At 39.3% G+C, this 27958-nt stretch overlaps 1 protein-coding gene across 4 annotated transcripts in view; it reads right to left on the reverse strand.

Moving 5' to 3' along the window:
- KIRREL3 (kirre like nephrin family adhesion molecule 3) overlaps positions 1 to 27958 on the reverse strand; it is a 704205-nt gene that overhangs the window by 191806 nt on the left and 484441 nt on the right. The window lies entirely within an intron of this gene.

Here is a 27958-nt window from a genome sequence, read left to right on the forward strand (position 1 = left end):
TTGGTACGGTTAACCTTGAGTTTGTATCTATTGTTTGCTCTAGTGTTGTTATGGTTGAAGCTGAAGTATTCATTGACAGGTAGGACATTGCAATGTATGATTTTATATACTAAACTTAGATTGGACCGAAAGCGGCGTGGTTCTAGGTTTTCTAGGTCTAGAATTTTGAGTCTGGTGGCATAAGGTATTCTGCAACGAGTAGAGGAGTGGAGATCTCTTCTTGTGAAATATTTCTGGATTTTCTCAACTGTTTTGAATATCAGATACGTAATGTGGGTTTCAGACTAATGAGCTGTATTCGAGTATTGGTCCAGCAAATGTTTTGTATGCTCCAGTTAGTAGTGTAATATTACCAGAGAAAAAGCTACGTAAGATTAGGTTAACAACTCTTAACGCCTTTATGGCTATGTAGTTACAGTGGGCTCTCGCACTTAGGTCATTTGAGATGAGTACTCCAAGATCCTTGACAGAGTTTGGATCATCAAGCCTGTATTTTATCATTCAGCCTGTATTTTATTTTCTGAATTTTTTTGCCAATATGTAGGACAGAGCATTTATTTGTTGAGATTTGAAGTTGCCATTTGTTTGACCATTCTGATACATAGTCAACGTCTTTTTGAAGGGTAGCAGTATTGTCTATGGTGTTGAATAGCTTTACATCATCAGCAAAGAGAACACAGTTGTTCTTGATATGATCACAGAGGTCATTAATGTAGATTATGAAAAGAGTTGGTCCTAGAACACTGTCTTGGGAGACACCACTGTTGACAGGTACAGAATTTGATAGGACGCCCCCAATTTTGACCATTTGTTGTCTGTTTGACAGGAGTGCTTCTATCCAGTAATGCAGGTGTCCAGAGATACCGTAAGATTTTAGTTTTAGGAGTAGTTTGTCGTGTACCACTGAATCAAAGGCTTTACAGAAGTCTATGTAGATTGTGTCTATTGCTTTGCCCTGATCAAGTTGTGTAGTCCATATGTTTTTGCAGTGTAAGAGTTGCAGATTAAAGGATAGTTTTTTCCTAAAACCAAATTGTTCATTAGAGAGTAGGTTGTTTGTTTCTAAGTGAAGGAAGATGGATTGGTTAATACTTGATTCCATGACTTTACAGGTGATGCAGCATAAAGAGATTGGTCTGTAATTTTCAACTAGACTAGGGTCTCCCTTTTTGAAGATGGGGATGACTGTGGCTTGTGACCATAGTTTTGGCAAGGAGCTGGTCCTGAAAGATTTTTCAAAGATTATGCTTAGAGGTTCGGCTATGGCAGTGGGTAGCTTTTTAAAGAAGTAGGCACATATTCTGTCCGGTCCAATAGAAAGAGATGGTTTTAGATTGCGTAGTGCTTTTTCAACAATGTCTTCTGCAAAATCGATATGTATTAGATCATTGTAGTTGTCTGTGGTTCGACTAGGAAATACTGGGCACGATCCATTGCTGTTTACAAATACTGAGCCAAATAATGTGTTAAAGATGTTGGCTTTAATAGTGTCATCACTGCAGTCTTTACCATTAGGTCCTTTCAAGGGTGGGATAGACCTTGAGTCTTTTAGTTTGTTGTTTACAAAATTGTAGAAAACATGGGTGGAATTGGTAGGTAGAAGGTTTTCTTCTTGTTTAATGTGATAATTGTTGCATTCAGTTTTTATCTGGTGGCATAAATTTTTGTATTGGCCTTTGAAGTTGGCAACGTGACCAGATTTGTTTTTCTGCCAAAGTGATTTCTTTTTGGATTGAAGCTTCCTTATTGTTTTGGGTAATTTTTTTTTTTTTTTGGTTTTGGGAGTTATTAATGGTACAAATTGTGTGCTTACATTCATACGTCTGTATGCATGTGCCTCCTTGATGCCAATAAATGACACTGAACACCCCAAATTTGGGATTTCTACAAAAAAGTATAAAGTATTGAATAAGTTTACATACCCCCAAAAGTCCATAACCAACCTCAAACCTCTCACCAAGCGAACCAATTTTAACTTTCATCTAAATCCTGAGTTCACATCCTTGAATGCTATCATTGCATCTACAATGTTCTTTGTGTTTCTCAAATGGAGGGGGAAAAAGTCTATTTCCCTGGCAGACACAACACTGCCTGCCCCAATTACTCTGAAAAATAATTTGAATGGGCAGGTTAAAACAGCTATAACCTTCTCAGAATTTGGCAGTTAATGCAGCTGTATTGGAAGAGTATCCGGTTATATAGAATTATTTGCTAATTTGTAACACAGCTTTTCATCAAACGGTGTGTATTGTGGCTAACTGAACAGGCACAAGTCCTGCGAATAGGTTATGGTATCTTACAACTGAAATCAGCTACCAGATATTTTGCTGTCTAGAGATAATGGTTTTTGTCCTTTTGCATGGTTTGTTTTCTTATTAATAACTCTGCATCATTCTGAATCATTTAAGGAAAAAATTAAAAGCCTTCTGAGACTGTGAATTCCTCAAAGTATAAATATTAGCAGGGAAACATATTGCCTTCAAATACAATTATGACACTTCACACTCCCTTCTGAATCTGCAGGCAGACACACACTGAATACTAAGATACCATGTGAACTTGTGACAAGCAAAGAAAAAAAAAATTCCCCTAGTAAGTGCTTACTCTTCATTCACAGGTCTGCTTGGCAAACATCCCAGTAAGGCTGAATATGGCTATTAACTGCCATAGGTATCGCTCAGGCAGTTCTCTTGAGTATCTTAACATTCTACCTGTGAATCAGAGGATGAATGAAAATAACCTTTTTCCCCCCATACTCTGATTCTGTTTTCATTTATTGAACCTTTTTTTTTTTTGAGGGCCAAAGAACCTCACTGAAAACTGCAAAAAGCTGGGTTGTTGGACCCGGACTGTTTTTTCCCCCCCAACTGAGAACAATACTCATTTTGAAGGTGACATCAATCAATCCTCCAGTCTTCCCCATACAAATAGGAAGGACAGTGTGGCTGAAGAAACTGAAGTTTTTCTGCTTCTGACCTTTCCTAAATAGAGAAGAATATATCTTTATTGAGGTGATAATGGCAAAGGTCTCCAAGTATAATTAACTCACAGATTTGCTATGGATTAATATGCGTAGTAGCATCTTGACAATTTCATTTATGAAAAAAAAAAAGTTTGAGGAAAAGAGAAGGTGAAAAACAATTCTTCCATTTATTTTTCCCCTAATTTTTAGGAGTTCTGAAATCAAGTTTGTCCTTTGACCAAGGAGATATGGATGTGATGGATACCATTAGTACCGAGTGCTGAAGTAAAAGAGCTCTAATGTCCTAATTTTTATTACTGAAAGCCTTCCTAAATTGAGACTTGGCACTGCAGAGAGATTCCAACAACAGCTTTGCTTTCAATACCTTTCACACACGTGAGTGTCATAATTGCAGGGTGCCTTTCATAACTGAACACTTTTCAGAACGGTTGGAATTATAATTTTCATAAGTTGACAGGCTGCAGTTATGGAAGTTGTGGTGCCAACGAAGCTGTAGAAAGTCATATCGTGGAAGGCTGTCTTAGCTTTTATGTTTGTCTTGACTTCATGCTTCCCATGTTTGCAGACATGATGATGGAATGTGCACCTGCAAGACAGCAAAGGAGCCTTTTGGCAACACTGAGCTTTCTCAGAAAGAGGCCAGGATCAAGACACTGCACAGTCCTGAGCTGGTTGGTGGAGGTGCCACAACTCAATGGTAGAGTCCATTGTTATGTGAGGAAAATCCAAGATGTAAACCTGATGTCTCCATCAGCAAGGAATGCCTACTTGAATCTGTAAAGAGTGATCATTGACCATGGTTACATGAATTGTTGTTTTGCCTCGATATAGTAAGGAGGTGTGATGACCCGGAGCATGGCACAAAGGCAAAACAATCACATAGTGTAAGAAAAGTCCCTTTAATACCTCCAACTTGGCCCCCAATGTCCAGTTACCTTCACTTGAAGAAAAAACTCTCCCAAGAACAGTCTTTAAGTGGAGGAAATTCAATCCCAAAACAAAGTACATATAAACTGTAAATAAAAATCCACACAAACCATGCTGCAGCAATTAACTGGACGGGGCAGGAGAAGGAAGTGCAGAACTCAATGGCCAACAAAACACATACATTTGGGAAAATGTCAGGAACCCAGATAAGCCTTGTTAAACAAAAATGACTCACGATTTGCTTCCAGCAACTTTGCTGTGCCTAGCTTGCCTTTTTAAACACTACGTGGGAATTAGGGTCCTTTCCTCCCCCGTAAGCCATGCAACTCACGTTGCTCCCTTCTCCATTCCTCTCTGTGTGCCCTAGGATGAAAAGGGGGTGGGCCTGGGTCTTCCTCTGAATTCCCTCTGCCTCGCTCTACCTCTCCCCTGCTCTGCCCAGCCGGACTGTGCCCTTCCCCAGTTTCTTCCACAGCCACCGGAGCCACATTCCCACTCCCTGTCAGCTGCTCGGCCTCCCCCTCCGAGTCAGATTCTGACAGGGGCATGGCAGGAGGCTTTTTGTGATCTTAATGTGGTTGCTGGCTTCTTTATTCCAGACAGGTATAGAGCTGACAAGTGTTCATCTAAGTGTTTATTTGATCATTGAGTAGTCCTTGTCATATAAATGTGTAGCCATTGTTGTTTTGTGGAAGGAGTTAAAAGAATACATATAGTTTTGGATCCAGCTCAGGAACATAATACAAGCAATGAAAAATGTGAAAAAATGGAGTGTTTGCTCAAATCCTCCTTCTGGATGTGCCTTAAATTTTTATCCACTGCTATATTGCTTACTTTGCCTTTCCTTTATTTCTTCAGCATTTATTGGCCCTTTGAGTGCTTTTAAGAGTACCCTTGGCTCTTAGGGAGGCCAAACAGATGCTGTTATGTCATTCTTCTTGTAATTCAAACACAAAACTCAAAAGATAAGTGCCTTTAAAACCTGCTGAAAAGATAAATTATGGGGTCAGATATTGATGTTAATATTTGAATTCAGATGTCTCTCACACACAATTTTCTATATCTGGTTTTTTTGGGGGTGGGTGGGATATTGTATAAATGCTTAGAATTCAAAACAAATATTTGAGAACTAGATCTGCTAGAATATTATAGCATGTACTTTGAGGGTCATATTATCAGACAGTATTCATAGAAATAGAAAAGCAAGTTTCGGCTCCCAAAATTGTATTGCATGATTCTAGTGGGAATTGTTATATAACTCCTAATCATTTAGTTAAGTTAAATAAGATTCCAATAGAAGTATTGGAGTATTTGAGGCTCCAGGTTGAACCATGAGGTCCTAGTGCCCTTTGAGCTTGTTTGCTTTTTTTTTTGCAGATGTTTCATTACCTAACTAGGTAACTACTTCAGTGCTAGAAGGAAGCAGGATTTGCTCTTTGAACATGAGGAAGATAAAATCCACCCTGACATTACAAAAATGTTAATCTGAAACTCTGATTGCCTTAAACCCATGGTGGCGAACTTATGGCACATGTGCCACAGGTGGCCCCAGCTCAGCTCCACCGTGCATGTGTACATGCCTCCCACCAGCCAGTTGGTCTTCAGGTCTCTGCCATGCATGTGTGGGGGCTGGGCATACATGCATGGGAGGGGCACACATTTTGGGTATGCACACGCACATGTGTGCTTTGGGCACTCAGGATCCAAAAGATTTGCTATCATTGCCTTAAACCAAACTCTAAATCATAACACAGAGCATCTCCTGATGCCAAATGTTTCATCCCCCTTTTTCACACCCCAAAATAATAACATGAGAAGCAATAGATAGAAACTAAGCAATTAAAATTTTAGAAATCCAAGAAAATGAACTAGCAGGTATTGCAGAAAATGTATTACCTAGCTCTCCTCTTTTTTTTGAAGGGGGGGGGTAAGAGGGTGTGGAGGAGGAGGAAGCAAACTCTTGATGAAGTTTGCATTGTTCCAAAAAGTCAACACTTGCCTTTTTACACTGTGCCTGAGACACTGATGCAACAGGGAAAGGAAGCAAGGACAAAAGCCATGACAAACCCCATGACAGTTGTTAACCTCTTCTAATGGCGGGGCTGTTGGTTACACTGCGGCAGCCATCCCATGACAAGAAGATAGATTTCCCTACCACATTTTAGGATAGAAATGTTGCCCACATTACCAACAGAATCTATCAAAGTCTCTATCCTGTCAGGGAAGGTTTTAATCATTTTGATCATCCTTGCTCAGGCCAGGCCTCCTCTATTACTGTTAAGCTGCCCAAGGACAGGAAGACGAAGAGAGGTGGCCATTTTTTTAAAAGGACAAAATGTTGTCTTATAATTGTAATTCAGTTATAAGCAATGCAAAAGTCTCTTGTCTGTTGACATTTATGCATATGTACAGTTAAAGGGACAAATCAATGATTTTTCTTCTACATTCTCAAACAAATTCTTTCAGCCATGCTTTCTTCCTTTTGTTGTTATATTTCTACATAGAACTGTTCTGTTCCCATATATGACTTCTCTCATTTCCTTTGTGCTCTCTTTCAAAAGAATGACCAAAACTGTTTCCATCCCATGGAATCCAACAGTTTGGAAACATCTCCTGAAGACATTGGGTGGAAAGTAATCAAGAAGAGAAGCAACCTTCCAGAATTAAGAAGAAATTTCCTGACAGTGAGAACAATTAATCAATGGAATGACTTGCCTCCAGAAGTTCTGGGTGCTCCAACACTGGAGGTTTTTAAGAAGAGATTGGACATGTCATGCCTCTGGTGGAGACTGACTCTGAGGGAGAGGAGGAACAGCCGACAGGGAGTGGAAGTGTGGCTCCGGAGGTTGTGGAGGAGGCTGGGGAAGGGCAGAGGCCAGCTGGGCAGTCAGGGGAGGACCCAGGCCCATCCCCTCTCCATCCTAGGGCACGCAGGGAAGAGACGATAAGGGAGAGGCGTGGTCTCCTCGGGAGGAGAGGGCCTTGATCCTCTTCATGGGCTGCAGCTGTGACAACTGAATAAGAGGACGGACATGCGTACAGGCGAGTGCTGGAAACAAAGCATTGAAATATCTCAAGTTTATTGTTCCTCTCTGAGTTTGGCATCCTTCCCAGTGTGTATTCTGATACCTGTGGATGTCTTCCAGCCCTTATCTTGCCTGGTTTGTGTTGTTTTTTTACTCTTTATAATTTAAACGGCATTTCCTCCTTCTTGTAACTGCTTGTGTGGGAGGTTTTTTTTTGTCTCCAGTCAAGGATATTTGAAACTTGGAAGCAAAGTGAAGGAATAAAAGGAGCTTCACCTGTTTTTTGTAACCGTGTTTATTTTGTATCCCACCCTGGGTCATCACAGGACAGCAATTTGTCTGAAATGGTATATAATGCTTGAGCAGAGGGTTGGATTAGACCACCAAGGTCCCTTCCAACCCTGTTATTCGGTTTTTCTGTTATGTCTGTTACGACTGCCATTGAAGCTTCTGAAAACCTACAGTACCATTGAGTCTGTCATCTGCACCTCTAAAACTGTCTGGTTTGGTTCTGCAACCCAACAAGACAGACACAGACTTCAGAGAGTAATTAGGACTAGAGAAAAAAACAATTACTACCAACCTGCCTTCCATGGAGGACCTGTATACTGCATGAGTCAAAAAGAGGGCTGTGAAAATATTTACAGACCCCTCACATCCTGGACATAACTCCTCCCCTCAAAACGATGCTCTAGAGCACTGCACACCAGAACACAACTAGATACAAGGACAGAGTTTTCCTGAACGCCATCACTCTGCTAAACAAATAATTCCCTCAACACTGTCCAACAATTTACTAAGTCTGCATTACTATTACTATTAATCTTCTCATCATCCTTATTGCCCATCCCCTCCCATTTGTGACTGTATGACTGTAACTTTGTTGTTTGTATCCTTATGATTTATACTGACTGTTTCCTAGTATGATTTGATTGCTTATTGTACCCTATGACTATCATTAAGTGTTGTACCTGATGATTCTTGACTCTTCACGAATGTATCTTTTCTTTTATGTACACTGAGAACATTTGTACCAAAGACAAATTCCTTGTGTGTCCAATGACACCTGGCCAGTAAAGAATTCTATCAGAGACTATAATTCTACATCATACCAGGAACTAAAGGCTGCTCAACCACCTGTTTTATACTCATATACTGTGCAAGTTCCTCAGCATGACCTGAAGGTGAACCTCAGAGCTCCAGATACCTACGAAGTCACCCTAAATAGGGCTGTGAGTCAGCTCTCTATGGATGCAATAAGGACGGATGATGCAGCAGACCATCAACAATAACCGTCAGTTCAGTGGTGGGATTCAAATAATTTAACAATCGGTTTGCCCAGGGTCAGGTTGGCTGTCATGGGAGGAGTGGATCATCCCCATCCTCTACTCTGTCACACTTGTAGGATGAGCCTCCCACGATGGACAATCTGACTCTGGGTGAACCAGTTGTTAAATTATACACACACCCTGCTATCCAAGTGGATCCCGGGCATTGCCCTGCAATGGAGAAATGGGTAACAGAGTGATCGGCATGAGGGAAAGAGGAGGAGTGGAAAGAGGGAAAGCGGTCTCCTCCTTCCCTTGTGCCGGCCACTCTGTTGATCGTTTCTCCATTGCAGTGCAGTGCCCAGGATCTACTTTGATAGTGGAGGTGGGTGGGCAATTTAACAATCAGTTTCCCCAAACCGGTGCAAACCGACTGACTCCCTCCACTGCCCCAGTTCCTTCTGATACTCATTTCATTGTATCAGTCACCGGGGACTGACTGATCATATTGTTTTTGCACCTGAAATGGGCAAATCTGTTGTTCCAGGTTGAATAAGTGCTCTCTTGATTTCATAACAAACCTTTTGCCATCACCCACAGCATTTACTAAAGCCAGAGCAATGGTCGTCTATGCAGATTCTCAGTCATCCAGGTCATGTTGTCCCAAAGGTGCTTTTTCAAGAGGCAACTAGATGTTCTTTGTTTTTTCTTGAAGATGTTTTGCTTCTCATCCAAGAAGCTTCTTCAGTTCTGACTGAATGGCAGGGGATAGACAGATTTATATCTTTCTGAGAGTCGTTGAAGCCACTTGGGGGTTTATCTGTATCCTCAGAGTCATTGAATCAGAGTGCAAATTGGGTGTGGAACCTTCTTGGAACTGCTGAAAGGACTGTGTTGTAAACAGGAGATAGGTGGTATCATATCCCACCCCCTCTGTTGAGAGAGGACTTTTCAATCTTGACCCCTCTTTCAAATCAATGATCATTTCTATCCAGAATGTGGACTTCAAAAGTGTGTGTAAGGCATCCAGAAAGTATCCATGATATCAAAATTCAGCTGCCAGTGTGACCTTTCATCATGAAACAAGTATATGAAATTCCATTGTATTGTATAGGATCTCTCCTAAGGATTATACCAATGAATTTATTCCTTGGTTGGTTTTAGAGAAATAAAGGAGCTGGATCAGTCTGCTTCTCCTGAGTTCTGCGTGGGCAGGAGAGCAGAGTCAGAAATATAAAGGCTATTTTTGTGGTTGTTATAACTGAATTGCAAAATTGTAACTTTTTAATTGGCCATTTCCAAGGAGACTGTACTCAAGAGCACATTGGACTATCACAACATTCTGTATCACAAATTCTCATATCTATACATGGAAAAGTTCTCTTTCTACTTTCCCCCTTTTTCTTCAACTTTTATCTCTCTATTTTCTTACTTCCCTCCCACCGTTTCCTCCAAGATAGTGCAAGAAGCAAAACTCTTTCAGCTTTTGTGCATCTGCCAATCATGTCTGAGCTGTTCCGGCTAATTATTTTTATTCTTAGTAAGTTGGATGAAATTAAGCTCTCTTTATGTGTATTCTCTCTTTCATTTCTCTCTCTCTCTCTTCTTCCAATATGCATTAGCAATTTCTATATGTTACAGCTGCATGTCGGGAGGTATACTCCTACTACATGCCATGTGTGTTGCCAAGAAAATGTTTCTCAATGCAGCCTGGTTGCTAATCACAGCCTGATCTCTCATCCTAGGAATTTCAGGCCATTTTATGCCTGCTTTTATTTCTGCTTTCAACTTTTGCCTGCATTTCATGCCAAGCAACCTCAAATCAACAGAGGTTCCCACAAAGATGAGGGGTGTGTGTGTTTCAATCTATTTTCCAAAGCACCAAAAGACAGGACAAGAAACAATGGATAGAAACTAACCAAAGAGAGATGCAACCTAGAAGTAAGGAGAAAATTCCTAACGCTGAGAGCAATCAACCAATGGAACAGCTGGCCTTCAGAAGTTGTGGGTGCTCCATCACTGGAGGCTTTCAAAAAGAGACTGGACAACCATTTGTCTCAAACCCTATAGGGTTTCCTATTTGAGCAGGGGGTTGGACTAGAAGACCTCCAAGGTTTCTTCCAACTCTATTATTCTATGTAAATTCCTGGGACAAAGAAAAAGAGACATCAAAATGTTCAGAAGATATTTCTATAATTTCCAGGATAACAGAGACAAGGAGGAATAGTTGGAACTCATATCAGCTAGCAAATCTCAACCCACTGCCATAGTCGAACCTTTAAGCATAATCTTTGAAAAATCTTTTAGGACCAGCTCCTTGCCAAAACTATGGTCACAATCCATGGTCATCCCCATCTTCAAAAAGGGAGACCCCAGCCTAGTTGAAAATTACAGACCAATCTCCTTATGCTGCATCACCTGTAAAGTCATGGATTCAATTATTAACCAATCCATCATCCTTCACTTAGAAACAAACAACCTACTCTCTAATAAACAATTTGGTTTCAGGAAAAAAACTATCATGTAATCTGCAACCCTTACACTGCAAAAACATATGGACTACACAACTCGATCAGGGCAAAGCAATAGACACAATCTACATAGACTTCTGTAAAGCCTTTGATTCAGTGGTACACGGCAAACTACTCCTAAAACTAAAATCTTATGCTATTTCTGGACACATACATAACTGGATAGAAGCGTTCCTTCAAACAAACAACAAATGGTCAAAATTGGGAGCGTCCTATCAAATTCTGTACCTGTCAACAGAGGTGTCTCCCAAGGCAATGTTCTAGGACCAACTCTTTTCATAATCTACATAAATGACCTCTGTGATCATATCAAGAGCAACTGCATTCTCTTCGCTGATGATGTAAAGCTATTCAACACCACAGACAATACTGCTACCCTTCAAAAAGACCTTGAATGGTCAATCAAATGGCAACTTCAAATCTCAACAAATAAATGCTCTGTCTTACATATTGGCAAAAAAATAATAATCAGAAAATAAAATACAGGCTGAATAGTCAAGACCTTGCTGATGATCCAAACTCTATCAAGGATCTTGGAGTACTCATCTCAAATGAGCTAAGTGCTAGAGCCCACTCTAACTATATAGCCAAAAAGGTGTTAAGAGTTGTTAATCTAATCTTACATAGCTTTTTCTCTGGTAATATTACAGTACTAACTAGAGCATACAAAACATTTACTAGACCAATACTCGAATACAGCTCATCAGTCTGGAACCCACATTACGTATCTGATATTAACACCATTGAGAAAGTCCAGAAATATTTCACAAGAAGAGTTCTTCACTCGTCTACTTGTTGCAGAATAGCTTATGCCTCCAAATTTGAAATTCTAGACCTAGAAAATTTAGAACTACACCGCCTTTGGTCCGATCTAAGTATAGCATATAAAATCATACATTGCAATGTCCTACCTGTCAATGAATACTTCAGCTTCAACCATAACAACACAAGAGCAAACAATAGATACAAACTCAAGGTTAATCATACCAAACTTGATTGCAGGAAATACAACTTTAGCAACAGAGTGGTCAATGTCTGGAATACTCTACCTGACTCTGTGGTTTCTTCCCCAAACCCCAAAAACTTTAACCTTAGACTGTCTACTATTGACCTCACCCCTTTCCTAAGATGTCCATAAGCGCACCAATGTGCCTACCATCCCTGTCCTATTGTTTCATATGTATGTATGTATGCATGTAAGTATGTATGTATGTATGTATGTATGTATGTATATATATATATGTATCCATGTATTCATAACTATGTTTTTACTTATACCTATTATCTTATAAACAATTGACAAATAAAAATAAAATAAATAAATAAATAAAAACCTAACCTACAGGTTTGGAAATGCTTGGGTTTTTTGTTGGCGATTGCAATTCTGCTTTTATTAGTTGGGATATTAAAAGTCTACAGCGGAGCACAAGAAGTAACCACTTTACTTTATAGTAGACTCTGTGTTTTGTACTGATTTTCTGGTTTTATTTTTATTTTTTTAAATATTTCTTACAAGTAGGTGCCAGGAGAAGAAAGAAAAAGTGTTGGTATGACCAAGCTCTCTAAACAATTGCATTCTCCATTCAGTTCTCATTGGGACCTCCATGTTTGTTCTCAGAAGTTAAACACAAACTCACTACTTTACAAATAAGTGAAATGAAAGCAGGTGCAGTAAAGTATGAAAACCTTCCAAAGGTATTAAAGTTAAAGCTAGATTGCAAAGTTAAAGCAGATTGAGTGCTCATCTCAGTTTGCTATGATCAGAGGTGCCCTACCTGGGTTGTAAAAATTCAAACAATCATTCCATAATAGCAAACAGTTACTTTTATGAATCTCTTTGCTGCTACCTAATGGGCAGAAGTTTGTAGCCAAAATATGTCAACCCTAAATAAGATGTCATTCACCTATATATATATATATTTGGCAGGCTATGAGACCTAACAAGAAGAGTGTGATAACGTATAAATTCTAGTTGTTGTCCCCCCACCTCTTATTCCCATCCATTTGCAAGAATGTACCAGTGAAATACAAACTTCAAGCTAAGTCAAATCTGCCACCTCCAAACTTTTGTGGGTGATCCTCAAACCTCTTCCCATAAATTTAATTTGCAAACTGTCAGAGGTGGACTCAATAACTTGTAGATTCAGAAGCAAAAAGAAGGTTTGGAATGGCTTGAGTTCAGGTTCTTAAAACAACAGCATTTTCCCCAAGATTGCATAGCTGCCCTCTGCTACTTCAATTCAATACAAGAAAAAAGCACCTTTGGTTTAAATTTTTGCAGATGTGTGCTATATATTTGTCCTACGGGCTCTTCTTCTCCTTTAAATCAAAAGTTCTGAGGTCTAATAAATTAACTGTTGTATTAATGAAGCTTAAATCATTTGACTTGATCCTCCAGTCCATCCCACTTTTTGAAGATGCTGTTCTCAACATTATCATTCAAAGGCTAAGAATGGTCTTTAGTCCATCTTTTTGGTCTTTAGCAATTTTTTCATACTGTTTATTCTGAACCAAGAATAGAAATGATGGTGCACGTATGAAGAAAATGTATATAATGTATACAATTGTCTATCACACAGAAGAGAACTGGGGAGAAATATTTTTCTTCTTCTCTGAAAATGTGATCCCATGATACTAAAGTGTTCAGAGTAGACAAATATAGGCTATAGGGTACCGCATGTTCAATTTTGGGAAAATTCTTTAGAAGGCATGAGCTAACAATACTCTGCAGCTCCTTAAAGCAGCTGCATCTTTTCCGGATTGCAGAATTTACTTCTACAATTGAAATGAAATCTCAGAAAAAGAGCTCTTAAGTTAAGGAGGTTAAAGGTTTTTTGGGGATGGAATTCAAAGCACCCACAATCAATGGAAATGTTTGTTTCCTCCACATATTATTAATGAATGATATTTTTTACTGAAAGATGTAGTGTTGGTTGGTTTCAAGTTGTAGAGGTTAAGTCCAACAAAATCTTGAACATGTAAGTTGAGTGGATATTTGGGGAATTGCAGTCCACATAGCTAAGTAAGAATAGGCTGGATTAGTTGAACCTTTGAACTGGTCAAGCAAGATTTCATTTATTTTATATCCATTTCAAAAGAACATAATTCTATCAGCATGAAGACTACTGTGAATTTCCAGGTGAGGAACAATGGCAGAAACACTATAACAATGTTAAAATAAATTCTTCATAGAAAATTGAACTTTCTGTGATAATAGTTTAAAGGTGTTTTATTTTTTAATAAAAACAGGTGAATCAATTCTAATTAGGTGATGCCAACTGAGGACAGAACGCCAATAAAGAACAACAATTTTGGACCATGGGAAATCTGTTTCATGAATTGGAGAAATCTGCAACAATTTGTGATTAGATCTCTGTGGAAAACCATAAAATTATGTGCATATGTTAGGGACGTGCATATTAACAAAAATCTAGGTTCTTCTTAATATGGGGCAGTGTATCTTTTTATATTTAACTTTCTTTATCGCCTTTTCTAAAAAAAAAATATCCTTGAAACAATTCACTCCATTGTGGCAACCTTGAGCTGATTTCCTCCAAGTCTTGCCCTCATTGAGATGTTGGATTATTACCTAAATCAAAGACAGGGAACATTTGGTCTTCCAGATGTGGTTGAAGTAAAAATGTGTCTTATATCAACTGGGGCTGTTGGGAATTGTAGTTCCATAAAAGGGGGTCACACGAGTATGTTCCCCTCTTCTAAATTGCTCGTTTTCTCTCAGCTTTTATTGCAAGCTCGCATCCAAGGCAGCAATCGCTTTCCGCTTAGTTTTCACATTTCCCATAGCCTGTCAAGACATCTTAGATGAGAGCACACCCCCACTCCCTATCTCGCACCATAAAAGCAGTTTGTTAAGAGGTAAAACTGACAGAGAAATACCATTCTTTGGACAACTCATTTTGTCTTTCAAGTGCAGCTTATTAGAAACTCACGGTGGCAGTTCACAAACTGTGCAGCTCTCTAAGCCGGAGTGCTATCTTCCTTCTTTGAATTCTCTGTGAATGGTGTTGTATCAAACACGTAGGCTCAGAATGGTGTGAGCTGCCTTTGATTGCAAGATAGTGCGATTTGTCTTTGAAGGGAAGGGGGGGTCACCATCTCAATAATTGGCAGGTAATTATTTCTCCTGCCATTCAGGCCTTGAATTAGTCAATGATTCTATTCAGCTCCACTTGTGAATGGAGAAAAAGCTTGACCCCTCCCATCTCCTTTGGAGACTTCGTGTTTTCATCCTTCTGGGCAGCCATAGTCGCACAGCGGGTCCACCACAGAAGCGGCAGGAGACTCTTGAATTCATCCTGGGTATCTAGTTCTACAACGGCGGTAACAAGAGACACATTAACAGGCTGCTTTGTTGACCTCTGGAGTTCTTCTCCACATACAGCCTTGCAGAAGAATATGGGGCAGTGTATCTACAGGAAATAATTAAGGCTGACAACGCATCATGGAGAGAGGCTGTTGATTTCACAGAGAACAAGGTGTTGAGAACAAGCGAAAGTCGCGCCAGCGAAAAAGAAAATAAAAATGTATTAAGCAAATTCAGGCTTTCCCCTGTTTTCTTATGAAAAATAAGCCAGGAAGACCGCTGACTAGGCCATTTTTTTCACCTGCTCCATTAACTCTTCTCTGCACAAACTGTTTGCAGACAAGTGAAAAGCTGCCACTGCTAGACAGTCCAATGACTTTCTAGAAGCCACATTTCATTTTCACTGACACGGAAGGGTTCTTTTTTCCTCCCTCTTCTTTTTTCACTTCAGATTCTACATGGTTTAATGTCTCCAAATACATATCCAGGCAATTTTAAGAAGAGTGCATGATGACTGAATGCACAACCTCCAGCTGCTACTAAACAGTTGCTGTCCCCGAACCAGAACATCTCCCTATGCATGCAGAGTTGTGTTTTCAAAATTATATCCCCCCACACTGCAAAGAAAATTGTTTTTAAGAACCTTCCCTGAAGTTTGGGATCAGTTGCTGATGTAATGAAGGGAGGTTAATGCAGTCTTTAAAAACACACACACACACACACATTAGAGATCAAGACTTTGCCAAGTAGATCAAATCAGCAAGTGGAATAACAAAGGTGACAGAAAACAGATATCTGAGCAGATAATCTTTTAAGTACAAACTAAAATCAGATGCAGATTGAAATGTTGACACGTTTCTCCTTTGTATTTTAATATTCAATACTGCAAAGTCAAAGCTCTTGGGGTTCCCTTGAGAGGATGTACATTATAATTTCCTAGACCATCTAATTTGGTGAAGGAGAAGGAAGAGGAGAACAAGAACAACGATAGGCTGCTTCAAGACCAATGTCTTTGCCTCCCATCTCCATAATTTAATTAATGTGGAGAGGTTATACTGGAGAATAAAAAAATAGCAGCTAGGGGAAGAGAGAAGCATTTTGTTTTCTAGAATCTCAGTCATAACCTTATGTTAAATGTTCTAGACATTTCCATTTTGAGGGTACTTACTAATTCACCTGATGCAAAATATGAGCTGAGAAATGCTACCTCAAAAGTGGCTGTCATCTGCATGATTGGTAGCATTAATATCTGCCATCCTCTTTTAATAATTAACCTCTCTTGTAGAACAGAATTGTGAGTCACTAATCAGACACTACGTGTACTTCACGATAGGCATCTTAATAGGGTATTGTGAATTGTATGAATACTCTGATGAGACCAGGCCTGTAAAGAATGACCCATCTTCCCTTGCTGGATCAAGAGGACCAGTGTTTCTGTTTGTTAAATCTTACTTTTGATCCATTTTCTCCATCCCAACTACTGTTCATAGTTACCTACACCACAACAGCTCTAAGGGGAACTGTTGTAATTCTATTCACCAAAGATATAAAAAGTCCAGGACTATACACTACGTGTAAGATTGAGGTCAGCTTTGTGAATTAGGATAGACAGGAGCATGCTAGGTGAACTAATTCTATTGTATTGTAGAGTTACATTAACAGAATCTTGCCAGTCTAAAAGTACAATTCTCCCTCATCCTCTTTACAGCCCAAGAAACCAGGGAGGGTCCGTTCTGAAACACTTATCACACATACATGCCTTGTCCATGCTAAGGTGCCTCTTATCTAGTGGTATAATTCAACCAGTATAACAGTTGCTTTGGTGAGTGTGTGCTTCGCATTCAAAAACCACCCATTTTTAGCTCTAATATTTACCTTCTACTGCAGCCCCAGTGAGTAAAACAGCTGTGCCACGCAAATCAGCTGAACTGCAAAACACGGAAATAAAGGACAGACAAGGGCAGGAGTGGGTAGGCGGGGTTAAATCATACCCGGAACTACCGGTTCATCCGAAATAGGTAGGACAGATAAAACCCCACCCCTGCTCTTATCCAATGTCTTCTCTTGCTCTTTCCCCATCTCCCAAGGTCATTCCTACAGACCAAGACATCCAGCCATTCTTGCCTGTCTACTTCATGAACTCAGAAAATACTGTACGGTGCCTTTCTAGCAAAAGATGGATCCCACTTCCCTTTATTAATGGATATGTTATTCCAGCAGGGACAAATCATTATTTATTTAATCTGAATTAGAACCCTTTCCTTTTCAACGTTGGGGAAGAAGACATGAATTATTCTCTGAACATTGGTTTGAATAAAACAAAGCTTCTCATAACCACACAAACCTTATTGTTCAAATCAGCCGATAGGAGCATCCTGGAAGGAGGACCAGAACGATATAGTCTTCATACATTCATCAGAAATCGTGAACAGATTTGGGCATATGGAACATGGTACTCTTCCAGTGTCAATGAAATTTTGCATAAGGATGGGAAAACCAGAAGTCTAATCTCCTCTGGGCATTTATAACCATAGATATGGCTGACAGAACAAAGATTTCATCTCAGGCTTTGGATCTAGTGAAGTGGATAGGCCAAAGCATCCCTGAGCATCCTTTCTGATGTAAGTCAGACTTTTACTAGTGACAAACAAGGCAAAATTAACTCTCTTTTTACAACCCTGTAATTCCTTCATTCAAGGTAGAGTTGGAGTGACTGGATGGATGCATTTACCAGGTGGATGCCCTTCCCAATGCCACACAGAGTTCACAGCAAATAATTTTGCTTTGCATTTTAGGAGAGAGAAACATCTGCCGCTACCCAGGATTGAACTCTCAACCTTTCAAGTGGGAGGCAAACATCTTCACCACAAGGCCACAATGCCGACATGACAAAATAAACATGGAGCAAAAGTATCTTCTCCTGATCTCAAATAGGAGCAGATTCACAAACCTATGTCACAAAGTCTATGTGTGAACTTCAGTTCACAGAACACTTAATGCCAACATTTTATGTGAGACTAGTGCAAGGGTCTTCAAACTTGACAACTTTAAGACTTGTGGATGTCAACTCCAAAATTCCTGAGCTAACATGACTGGAGGAGTTGAAGTCTAAAAGTCTTAAAGCTGTCAAGTTTGAAGACCCTTGGACTAGTGAAAGAAAATCAGGAAGAGAAGAAATAATTAAAAAAACCCTCACTATTTCTCGTTTATTTTAGGCAATCATGGAGAATATATGTAGTTGGTTTCTTGCTATTCTCTGAGCTAGTTTTCCTTTCTGCAGACCATTAATAAAACATCTTCAAAAGAAAAGCCCATTCAGAGAATAGCAAGGATCCAACTGTTGGGATAATTTTAGATAATTCAATTTATACAATTCTGTTATAGACACCATTCCTTTCTCAGTGTCAGAAGAAACAGGGAAACTGTGAGTGTTAATCTAATCATGCTAGGGGGTGGATGGGGAAATGTTCACTCTTAATTATTTGGTGGGATCAGAGACAGATATTCTTAAGTGTCAGGTATGAGACAGCTGAGGGAAATGATGGCTATCAGATTTAATTAGTAATTATGACCCATCTTAGAAATTGTAATGTGTGTGAATATTTTCATCATTGTTCTAATAAAACATCTTAGAGCTTTTGGAAGGAATACTCTGGTCTGAACACATAACTGTTACTTTTTCATCCTTGTAACTATGAATGGTTACTAACCAAGATAATCCCTAAATTATGTTTCCTTAACAAATGCACTTTTGTATGTACTTCTTCTTGGACCATGCTATTGTATGTATTACACACCGTGCTCAGTTTATGCATTTTCATATGAATTCCTTGCTGTGTTGCTTCATAAAATTCCTTGGTTGTATAAACAGAGGCATAGAATCCAAATGACGTGAAGTATTAGTACTGCTTTATAAAACCTTAGTAAGGCCACACCTGGAATACTGCATCCAATTTTGGTCACCACATTACAAAAAAGAAGTTGAGACTTTGGAAGAAGTGCAGAGAAGAGCAACTGAGATGATTAACGGCCTAGAGATTAAAACACATGAAGAACGGTTGCAGGAACTAGGTATGGTTAGTCTAGAGAAAAGAAGGATCAGGGGCAGTCTTCCAATATCTAAGGGCTGCCACAGATAAGAATGGAGAACCTATTTTCCAAAGCACCAGAAGACAAGACAACAAACAATTGACGGAAACTAATCAAGGAGAGAAACAATCTGGAATCAAGGAGAAACTTTCTAACAATGAGGACAATTAACCAATGGAACAGCTGGCCTTCAGAAGTTGTAGGTGCTTTATCTTTGGATGTTTTTAAGAAGAGAGTAGACAGCCCTATATCTGAAATGGTATAGGGTTTCCTGCTGGAACAAGGGTTGAGCAAGAAGACTGCCAAGGTCCCTTCCAGCTCTATTCTGATTCTAAAATGTGAAAAAGAGAGGATTTGAGCATACAACTTCTTACTTAAAAGTTGGAAAGTCCGAAGTGTGCAAACGCACATTAGAATGCAAACGAACCCAAAGGCTTCCCTGCTCTTCAAATCAGATAGGATTGTCACTGACAAATAGGGCCAGATAGATCTCAGAGGGGAATAAATTTAAACCCGAGCATTGATCTTGTTAGAAACTTCTGGGCAAGCCTGCTGTCTCAATTAGTATTATGCCCACCCCACTGCCGCTTCATACACCCCGGGCAAAGCTGCCTAAGCTGAAACAACAGCACACGTTCAGCTCCAGGTCCCTTCCCAGCAAAGTAATTCAATTAAGCCCAGTTCACAGCAAATGCTAAGAAAGGAAAAAGATGCACACGCCACCCCTTGAGAATAATTTTCTGCTATGGATTTTTGTAAGACTAGCAACCGGAGAATCACTTCCTACTATTCTTGCTGCTTCTTCAGTTAATAAATAAGGTGGAAATAAAGGATTTGAGAGGAAATAGAACGCGGTCAAAAGGTAAATTGTGGCTTTTAATGGCCCTGAGAGACTGTCACTAACTTTGAAATGTGTTCTTGTTTGAGATCCTTTCTTCTCAGCCCCAGTCTTTCCAGACCTTCAGCCTGCATGCTTGGAAGGTATAACTTACAAAATAATTTCCCACTAGTTGTAGCTCCTTGTTGGAGAAATTAAACAAACAGCTGCATTTAGTGCAATATCATCAAGATTCCTCAATCACTCCATTGTAATTATTTATTATTGCTGCCTGTGCCAACGAACCTGTTAAATAAGATGTATCTGAGATGGGATTTGCAAATGGTCCTTCTGCAGTTTTGCATTTATAAATACACACACACAGAGAGACAAAATAAATGATAGGAGAGTATAGGAAATAATATTCTCAGCATTTTATAAGCTTCTTTCCTCTTAATTATCTCTCTCTCTCCCTCCCTCTCTCTCTTTTGCAAAGTTGCCATCTGAACTTTAGATAAGATTTCCATGTGGATAAGAAAGGAAGGTTTTTAGCCTGCCTAGATTAGAAGATAAGTGGTTTTCCCAGTTAGGCATAATGAGAGAGAATATCATAGAAAATATTATAATGGGTCTTCTCATAAGGTTTTTTTTTGTCATAGAGGATGGATTACCTCATTAACTATAGAAGTTTGATACGTGCAAGTATTTTTGTGGATGTGTGTACATTTGTATTTACATATACATAGTCATACACAGCCTTATCACACAGAAAAAAAATCTTATGCTGTAGATTAATTTCTCTAATGTCTTTCCTAATCAGATCCAATCCAATTCAATCCAAATGCTGAATGGATATGTTATTTTCCCCCTCTTATAATTAGCAGTGTGCTATGTCCGTCCATTTTGGATTTTTTTTTTAATGTCAGGTGGAAGTTAGTTACACTATTTGCATAATATTTTCCAAAAGATACTTTACTTTTTCACCTGGAATCCAAGTGAGAATATTTTAGTGGTATCTATAGAAATACAGCATTTCATTTCTAGTCACTGCAGTAAAGTTGGTAGGGTAATGAATGAACATTATATAAGGCCTACTCCAGAGCTAGTTTCATTTTGTGGTGAAGCACCAGACTAGAAACTAGGAGACTGTGAATTCTGGTCCTGCCTTAGGCATGAAAGCTGGCTGGGGGACTTTGGATCAATGACCAGGACACATGGAGTTGTAGCCTTAGCCATGTTGTAGCCTTAGCTGGGTGACTTTGTGCCAATCCAAAGACGGTGAGTTCTGATCCTACCTTAAACATGAAAGCTGATCGTGTGACCTTGGCCAATCATTCTCAGCCCATGATGAAGGGCTCGGACAACAAATTGATTGGTCAATTCCTCTCACAACCATGATACTTGGTTAATCTAAAAAAAAAAAAACAGTTCCTACAATATAATTTTTAAAAAGGTGAACTATTCCAATATTCAATAGTTATGTTCTCTTCTTACTTTCATGAGATATCAGTGAGCAAAAAAGTTGGAAAATTCTAGTGGTCCTAAATCTTTGCCATCAGGACAGCTCACTATCATGGTAAGATATGAAAGCACAGTCAGTCACCCTGGAAGCAAATGAGATATGTGGGCCACAGAATAAGGTCTTCTTTTATAACAAATAATGAAGTCCTGGCTCTCCATTTGTTACTAGGTTTATGGAGTGGATGTTTGGTAAAGCACTTCCAGAAGGTATCTGGTGAAACTGGAAACTATCAAACTTCTCAAAGTAGAAGGTGGGTAGAAATAAAAAAACCTACAATGTTTCTGGAAAAGCCTTCACCCTTCCATACTGTGAGCTCACCTTGTTCACCAGATAAGACATTAACTAAAATACTATCTAACTGTGCTTCATCAAGTGTTTGCTTTGGTCCTTGATCAAATTAGCTTCTTGGCTTCAGGTATTTGGGGAGGGGGTGAGAAAAAAGGGGACAGCCAAATAAAATCAAAGAAGTAAATAATTGAACAATTAATGCCATTTGAAAAACAAATGGACCACCTCTACCACAAAAAGTGCTTTAAGTTGTACATTAGTAGCCTGTCTTAAAAAATCAAATGGTGTTACAATAAGATTCATTCTGAACTTTGTTTCTATAATGTGGTGTACTAACTTCTTAGGCTACTGGTAAATCAAATCTTCTTGTAAGAAAAAGTTTCTGCCCTAATCTCACTTGTGATATGTGGATATCATAGGAAGGATAAGATATGTGAAAAAAACATTCTGGGCATAACACACTCCTGGTTTCAAAGCCTTTTTGATTTACAGCAGGGGTGTCAAACTCGATTTCATTGAGGACCGCATCAGGATTGTGTTTGACTTCAGGAGGCCTGGTGGCATGGCCAGGATGGGCATGGCCAGCTTGACATCACTCATGCTGGGGCACCTGTGATGGCCTGGATGGGCTGGAGGGATCCACTGTGTCCAGCGGAGGAAGGTGAGACCAGGGAGCGTGCCAAAACCTTGTCCTCCAGAGGAGTCTTGCTGTCTGCTGATGGCCAAATGCTAAGGTAGGACTTCCCTTCCCTTCCCTCCCTCTCTCTCTCCCTCCCTCCCTTCCTTCAATTGCTCCTTCCCTCATATTTCTTCTTTTTTCTTCCCTCTTCATTCTTCTTTTTTATTTTTTATTTATTTATTTGTTTTGTTTTGTCAATTGCTTACAAGATAACAGGTATAAGTAAAAACATAGTTGTGAATACATGGATACATATAAGAAAAATAAAAGGAAAATAAAAGAAACAATAGGACAGGGAAGGTAGGGACTTTAGTGCGCTTATGCACAGCCCCAACAGACCTCTTAGGAAAGGGGTGACGACAATAGTAGACAGTCTAAGGTTAAAGCTTTTTGGGGTTTGTGGAAGAAACCACAGAGTCAGGTAGAGTATTCCAGACATTGACCACTCTGTTGCTGAAGTTCTATTTCCTGCAATCAAGTTTGGTACAATTAACCTTGAGTTTGTATCTATTGTTTGCTCTTGTGTTGTTATGGTTGAAGCTGAAGTATTCATTGACAGGTAGGACATTGCAATATATGATTTTATATTCTATACTTAGATCGGACCAAAGGTGGCGTAGTTCTAGGTTTTCTAGGTCTAGAATTTCAAGTCTGGTGGCATAAGGTATTCTGCAACAAGTAGAGGAGTGGAGAACTCTTCTTGTGAAATATTTCTGGACTTTCTCAACTGTGTTAATATCAGATACGTAATGTGGGTTCCAGACTGATGAGCTGTCTTCGAGTATTGGTCTAGCAAATGTTTTGTATGCTCTAGTTAGTAGTGTAATATTACCAGAGAAAAAGCTACGTAAGATTAGGTTAACAACTCTTAACGCCTTTTTGACTATGTAGTTACAGTGGGCTCTAGCACTTAGATCATTAGAGATGAGTACTCCAAGATCCTTGACAGAGTTTGGATCATCAACAAGGTCTTGACTATTCAGACTGTATTTTATTTTCTGATTTTTTTTGCCAATATGTAAGACAGAACATTTATTTGATGAGATTTGAAGTTGCCAATTGTTTGACCATTCTGATACGTAGTCAAAGTCTTTTTGAAGGGTAGAAGTATTTTCTGTGGTGTTGAGTAGCTTTATATCATCAGCGAAGAGAATGCAGTTGCTCTTAATATGATCACAGAGGTCATTTGTGTAGAGTATGAAGAGAGTTGGTCCTAGAACTCTGCCTTGGGGGACACCACAGTTGACAGGTACAGAAATTGATAGGACGCTCCCAATTTTGACCATTTGTTGTCTGTTTGACAGGAATGCTTCTATCCAGTATTACAGGTGTCCAGAGATAGCATAAGAATTTAGTTTTAGGAGTAGTTTGTCATGTACCACTGAATCAAAGGCTTTACAGACGTCTATGTAGATTGTGTCTATTGTTTTGCCCTGATTGAGTTGTGTAGTCCATATGTTTCTGCAGTGCAAGAGTTGCAGATTGCAGGATAGTTTTTTTCTGAAACCAAATTGTTTATTAGAGAATAAGTTGTTTGTCTTTAAGTGGATGATAATGGATTGGTTAATAATTGATTCCATGACTTTACAGGTGACACAGCATAAAGAGATTGTTCTGTAATTTTCAACTAGGCTGGGGTCTCCCTTTTTGAAGATGTGGATGACCATGGCTTGTGACCATAGTTTTGGCAAGGAGCTGGTCCTGAAAGATTTTTAGAAGATTAAACTTAGAGGTTCAGCTATGGCAGTGGGTAGCTTTTTAACGAAGTAGGCACATATTCCATCCCGTCCAATAGATAGAGATGGTTTTAGATTGTGTAGTACTTTTTCAACATTGTCTTCTGTAAAATCGATATGTATTAGATCATTGTAGTTGTCTGTGGTTCGACTAGGAAATACTGGGCATGATGTTTACAAATACTGAGCCAAAGAGGTTGGGTTTAATAGTGTCATTGTTGCAGTCTTTATCATTAGGTCCTTTCAGGGGTGGGATGGACCTTGAGTCTTTTAGTTTGTTGTTTACAAAATTGTAGAAAGCGTGGGTGGAATTGGTGCGTAGAAGATTTTCCTCTTGTTTAATGTGATAATTAGTGCATTCAGTCTTTATCTGGTTGGCATAAAATTTTGTATCAGCTTTTGAAGTTGGCAACGTGACCAGATTTGTTTTTCTACCAAAGTGATCTCTTTTTGGATTGAAGCTTCCTTATTGTTATTGGTAATTTGTTTTTTCTGGTTTTTGGAGTTGTTATTGGTACATATAGTTTGCTGACTCTTTTAACTTCAAGTAAAAATATGTTGTAATGGTCTTCAACAGTATTGCATCAGTGAATTAGAAATTGCCAATCAAGGGATGAGAGATCGTTGTCTATAAGATCATAGTTGCCTTTTTTGAAGTTATAATTGGGGATCACATCATTATGTTGATTTTTGTGTGGAGACAAAAGTCAATCATGTTGTGGTCACTGTTGGAAAAGGGTTCTTTAATTGGTATTACATAAATTGAATTCAAACTATTGCAGAAGGTGAGATCAAGGAAGTAGTTAAGTCTAGTATTGTTAATTACTAGTTGTTCCAGTCCCAGGTTTGTAACAGCATTGTAGAAGGTTGCATGTATGGGTTCAGTTTTACATTTGTTTAGGGTCCAGTTAATGTGAGGTAGATTGAAGTCACCAAGAAAGATAAAAGTGTGTGGGCAGGATGTTGCCCATGTTAGTAGTGAATTTAGCTTGTTTACATGTTCGATGTCATAATCAGGGGCTCTGTAACATAGTAAGAATCAAAATGTGATATTTAAGGACAGTTCACAGACGATGGTCTCGGGAAGAGCAAGCTCTTGGGTAACTTGGATGGTTTTTAGATGTAAGGACTTTTTATAGAAGTAGCAACACCACCGCCTCTACGGATTTCACGATCTGACCGGTAAACATGATAGTCTCTTACTGTGGTAATGGAGTCAGGAAGAGATGCATTGAGCCATGTTTCACAGACAAATATGATGTCGAATTTAGCCATATTTAGTAAGAGGAGAAATTCAGGTATTTTATTCACAAGGCTTATTGCATCGAGTTGCTTGCATTTAAGGGCAGTTGTAGTTGGAATTGAGGTAGTTAGGGGCATGCATGCCTAGTTTTGATGGATGGTGGGTTGGATGAAGTACGGTTGGATGTGGAGTTGTGGGTTATGTGACCTACTTTTGATACAATCAGCGCGGTAGTCAATGTAGAGATCCTTCTCTCCATTGTCTAGATGTCTTTTGAGTTCCTTGCGGAAATGAAGCTCAGGATGTGTGTGTGTGCGTGTGTGTGCTGCGCATAGCCCTGGGCCCCGTTTTCAGCTGGATGGCCTGCTGAAGCCCTTTGCCAGCAAAAAGAGAGCCCGGCCATTGTCTCCTTAAATCTCAAGCTTCATTTTCGCTGGCAGAGGCACCACGGCCCGGTCCTTCACTGTTTCCATAGTTGCCCTGCTGGGCAGAATTAAACACCCTGCGGGTCTGATCTGGCCTGCAGGCCTTGAGTTTGACACCCCTGGTTTAGAGCTTCAGAAGACCCTTCTCTGAATGAAATTCAAGAGAATCACTACAGGCTGAAATAGATATTGCTCGATTAGATGGAATATTCCATGCTGCTATAAGGCAACTTCTTACACCTCTTTCATATTTTGCAGCTCCCTCTGAAAATGGTTGCTGCAGTAACTACAGTCGAATCATTGCCAAGCTGTGTGTCTTCAACTGCCAACGCTCTTGACATCCCCACATATGGAAGCGCCTGCATGTGTACAAACATTTACCAGCACCTTGATTGATGTGTGAAAATGTAATGGGTATAAGGCTGGCTGACTATGCTGGGGAGTGGTGAGGGAGGAAGGGTGCTATCTGGTTGATTATTTCTTTGCTTCTATTAAAAATTAAGCGTGCATCAACATCGATTCTGTAGGAATCAGGCATGTGATAGAAGGGAATGGATGAGAGAAATGACTAAAAGACTAAAAGGGGAATCTTTAGGATGTGTGGGCTTCAACTCCCAATATTCTACAGCCAGTGCAGACTGGGGAATTCCAGCAATTGAAGTCCACACACCTTAAAAGTCTCCCAGTTGAGAAATAATGAAATGCAAGATTCAGAAAATGAAAGTCAAGGGTATTGAAAAAAGTTTTTGTTCGGCTGTTGTTGAGCGTGGTGAGTGAATGAATTTTCTGCTCCTGTGAAGACCTGATTCTGCTTCCAAATAATATGACTGTAAATATTCAACAAGTTAAAAAGAACTTCAGACATGTTGGATGCATGTTCTCCAGACTCTTAGTTTGGTAGTATTTCTCTTCTTTGCAATAGAAAAATAAAGTCTGTTCCTTCCGCCTACCCATCCTGTAGAGTAGATGAAGGGAAAGATTTTGGCATAGTGAAAACTAGTGAATGTCTATGGAGATTTTAAGTCATTCAGGTCATGGTTGTCCCAAAGGAGTTTTTTTTTAAAGAACAACTGGACTTTCTTTGTTTTTCCTAGAAGTTTTGCTTCTCATTCATGGAACTTTTTCAGTTCGTAACAGAAGAAGCTTCTTGGATGAGAAGCAAAACATCTTCCAGGGAAAACAAAGAAAGTCCACTTACCTTTTGAAAAACCACCTTTGTGAAAACTAGTAACTTTTTAATTTCCTAAAATATTTATTCCATGCATCCATCCATGCATCCATCTCAGAGACAAAACCATGTTAGCATGATCTGTGAATGTAGACACTAACAGGACAAATGAAATTGAGTCCCCAGGACAAGTAGCTTACATGCTGAAAAAAAATAATACTCATGGGGTTTTTTTGGGGGGGAATTTGTAATAAATGGAGGACTACTCCAAAGTTTATGTACTTATTTTAGAATAGCCTTTCTCTGATGTGCTGGAATTTAATTCCTCCAAACTCCCAGCTAACGTAAAGGGCATCAGATAGAGAAAGGCTACATTACAGTCAGAGAAGTAATACAATTGAGGATTTCAGCTCAGTGGCAAAATAACACTTTGAGTGCAGAAAGGTTCTAAGCATTTTTTTCCTGAGCATTTTAACTAAAAGATTAACAGCTCAATGGGTTTCCAATAAAACTGTTGTTTCTCATCTTAAGTACAGTAGCCATGCAGAGGCTTGTCAAGACTTTCTGCATAACTCCAGGTAGTCCTTAATTTATAATGGGTCACTTCTAAGTTACAACAAATGGCTCCCATGCCACTTATGACCAGGATTGAAAGCTCCAATGGCTGCACTTCCTGCATCACATGATCGTACTTTGGGTCCTTGGCAATTGGCTGGCATTTGTAGCCCTTTGCAACATCCTACAATCAGCTGACTGTAATTTAGCTGGGTTTTTGCTGTTAACTGGCATTTACTTCTAATGGATTCACTAATGACCATTGTGTTTACTTAACTATCATTGTTTTTGCTTAATGACTGATGCAAAACAAGTTTGCAAAATTGGGCATAGTTATCTGGTGATTCGCTTAACATCTGACACGACTTGTAGCAATA

This window comes from Pseudonaja textilis, chromosome 9 (genome assembly GCF_049901715.1).
Source record: "Pseudonaja textilis isolate UNSWEBS1 chromosome 9, rPseTex1.2, whole genome shotgun sequence".
In the NCBI taxonomy this organism is placed as follows: Eukaryota; Metazoa; Chordata; class Lepidosauria; order Squamata; family Elapidae; genus Pseudonaja; species Pseudonaja textilis.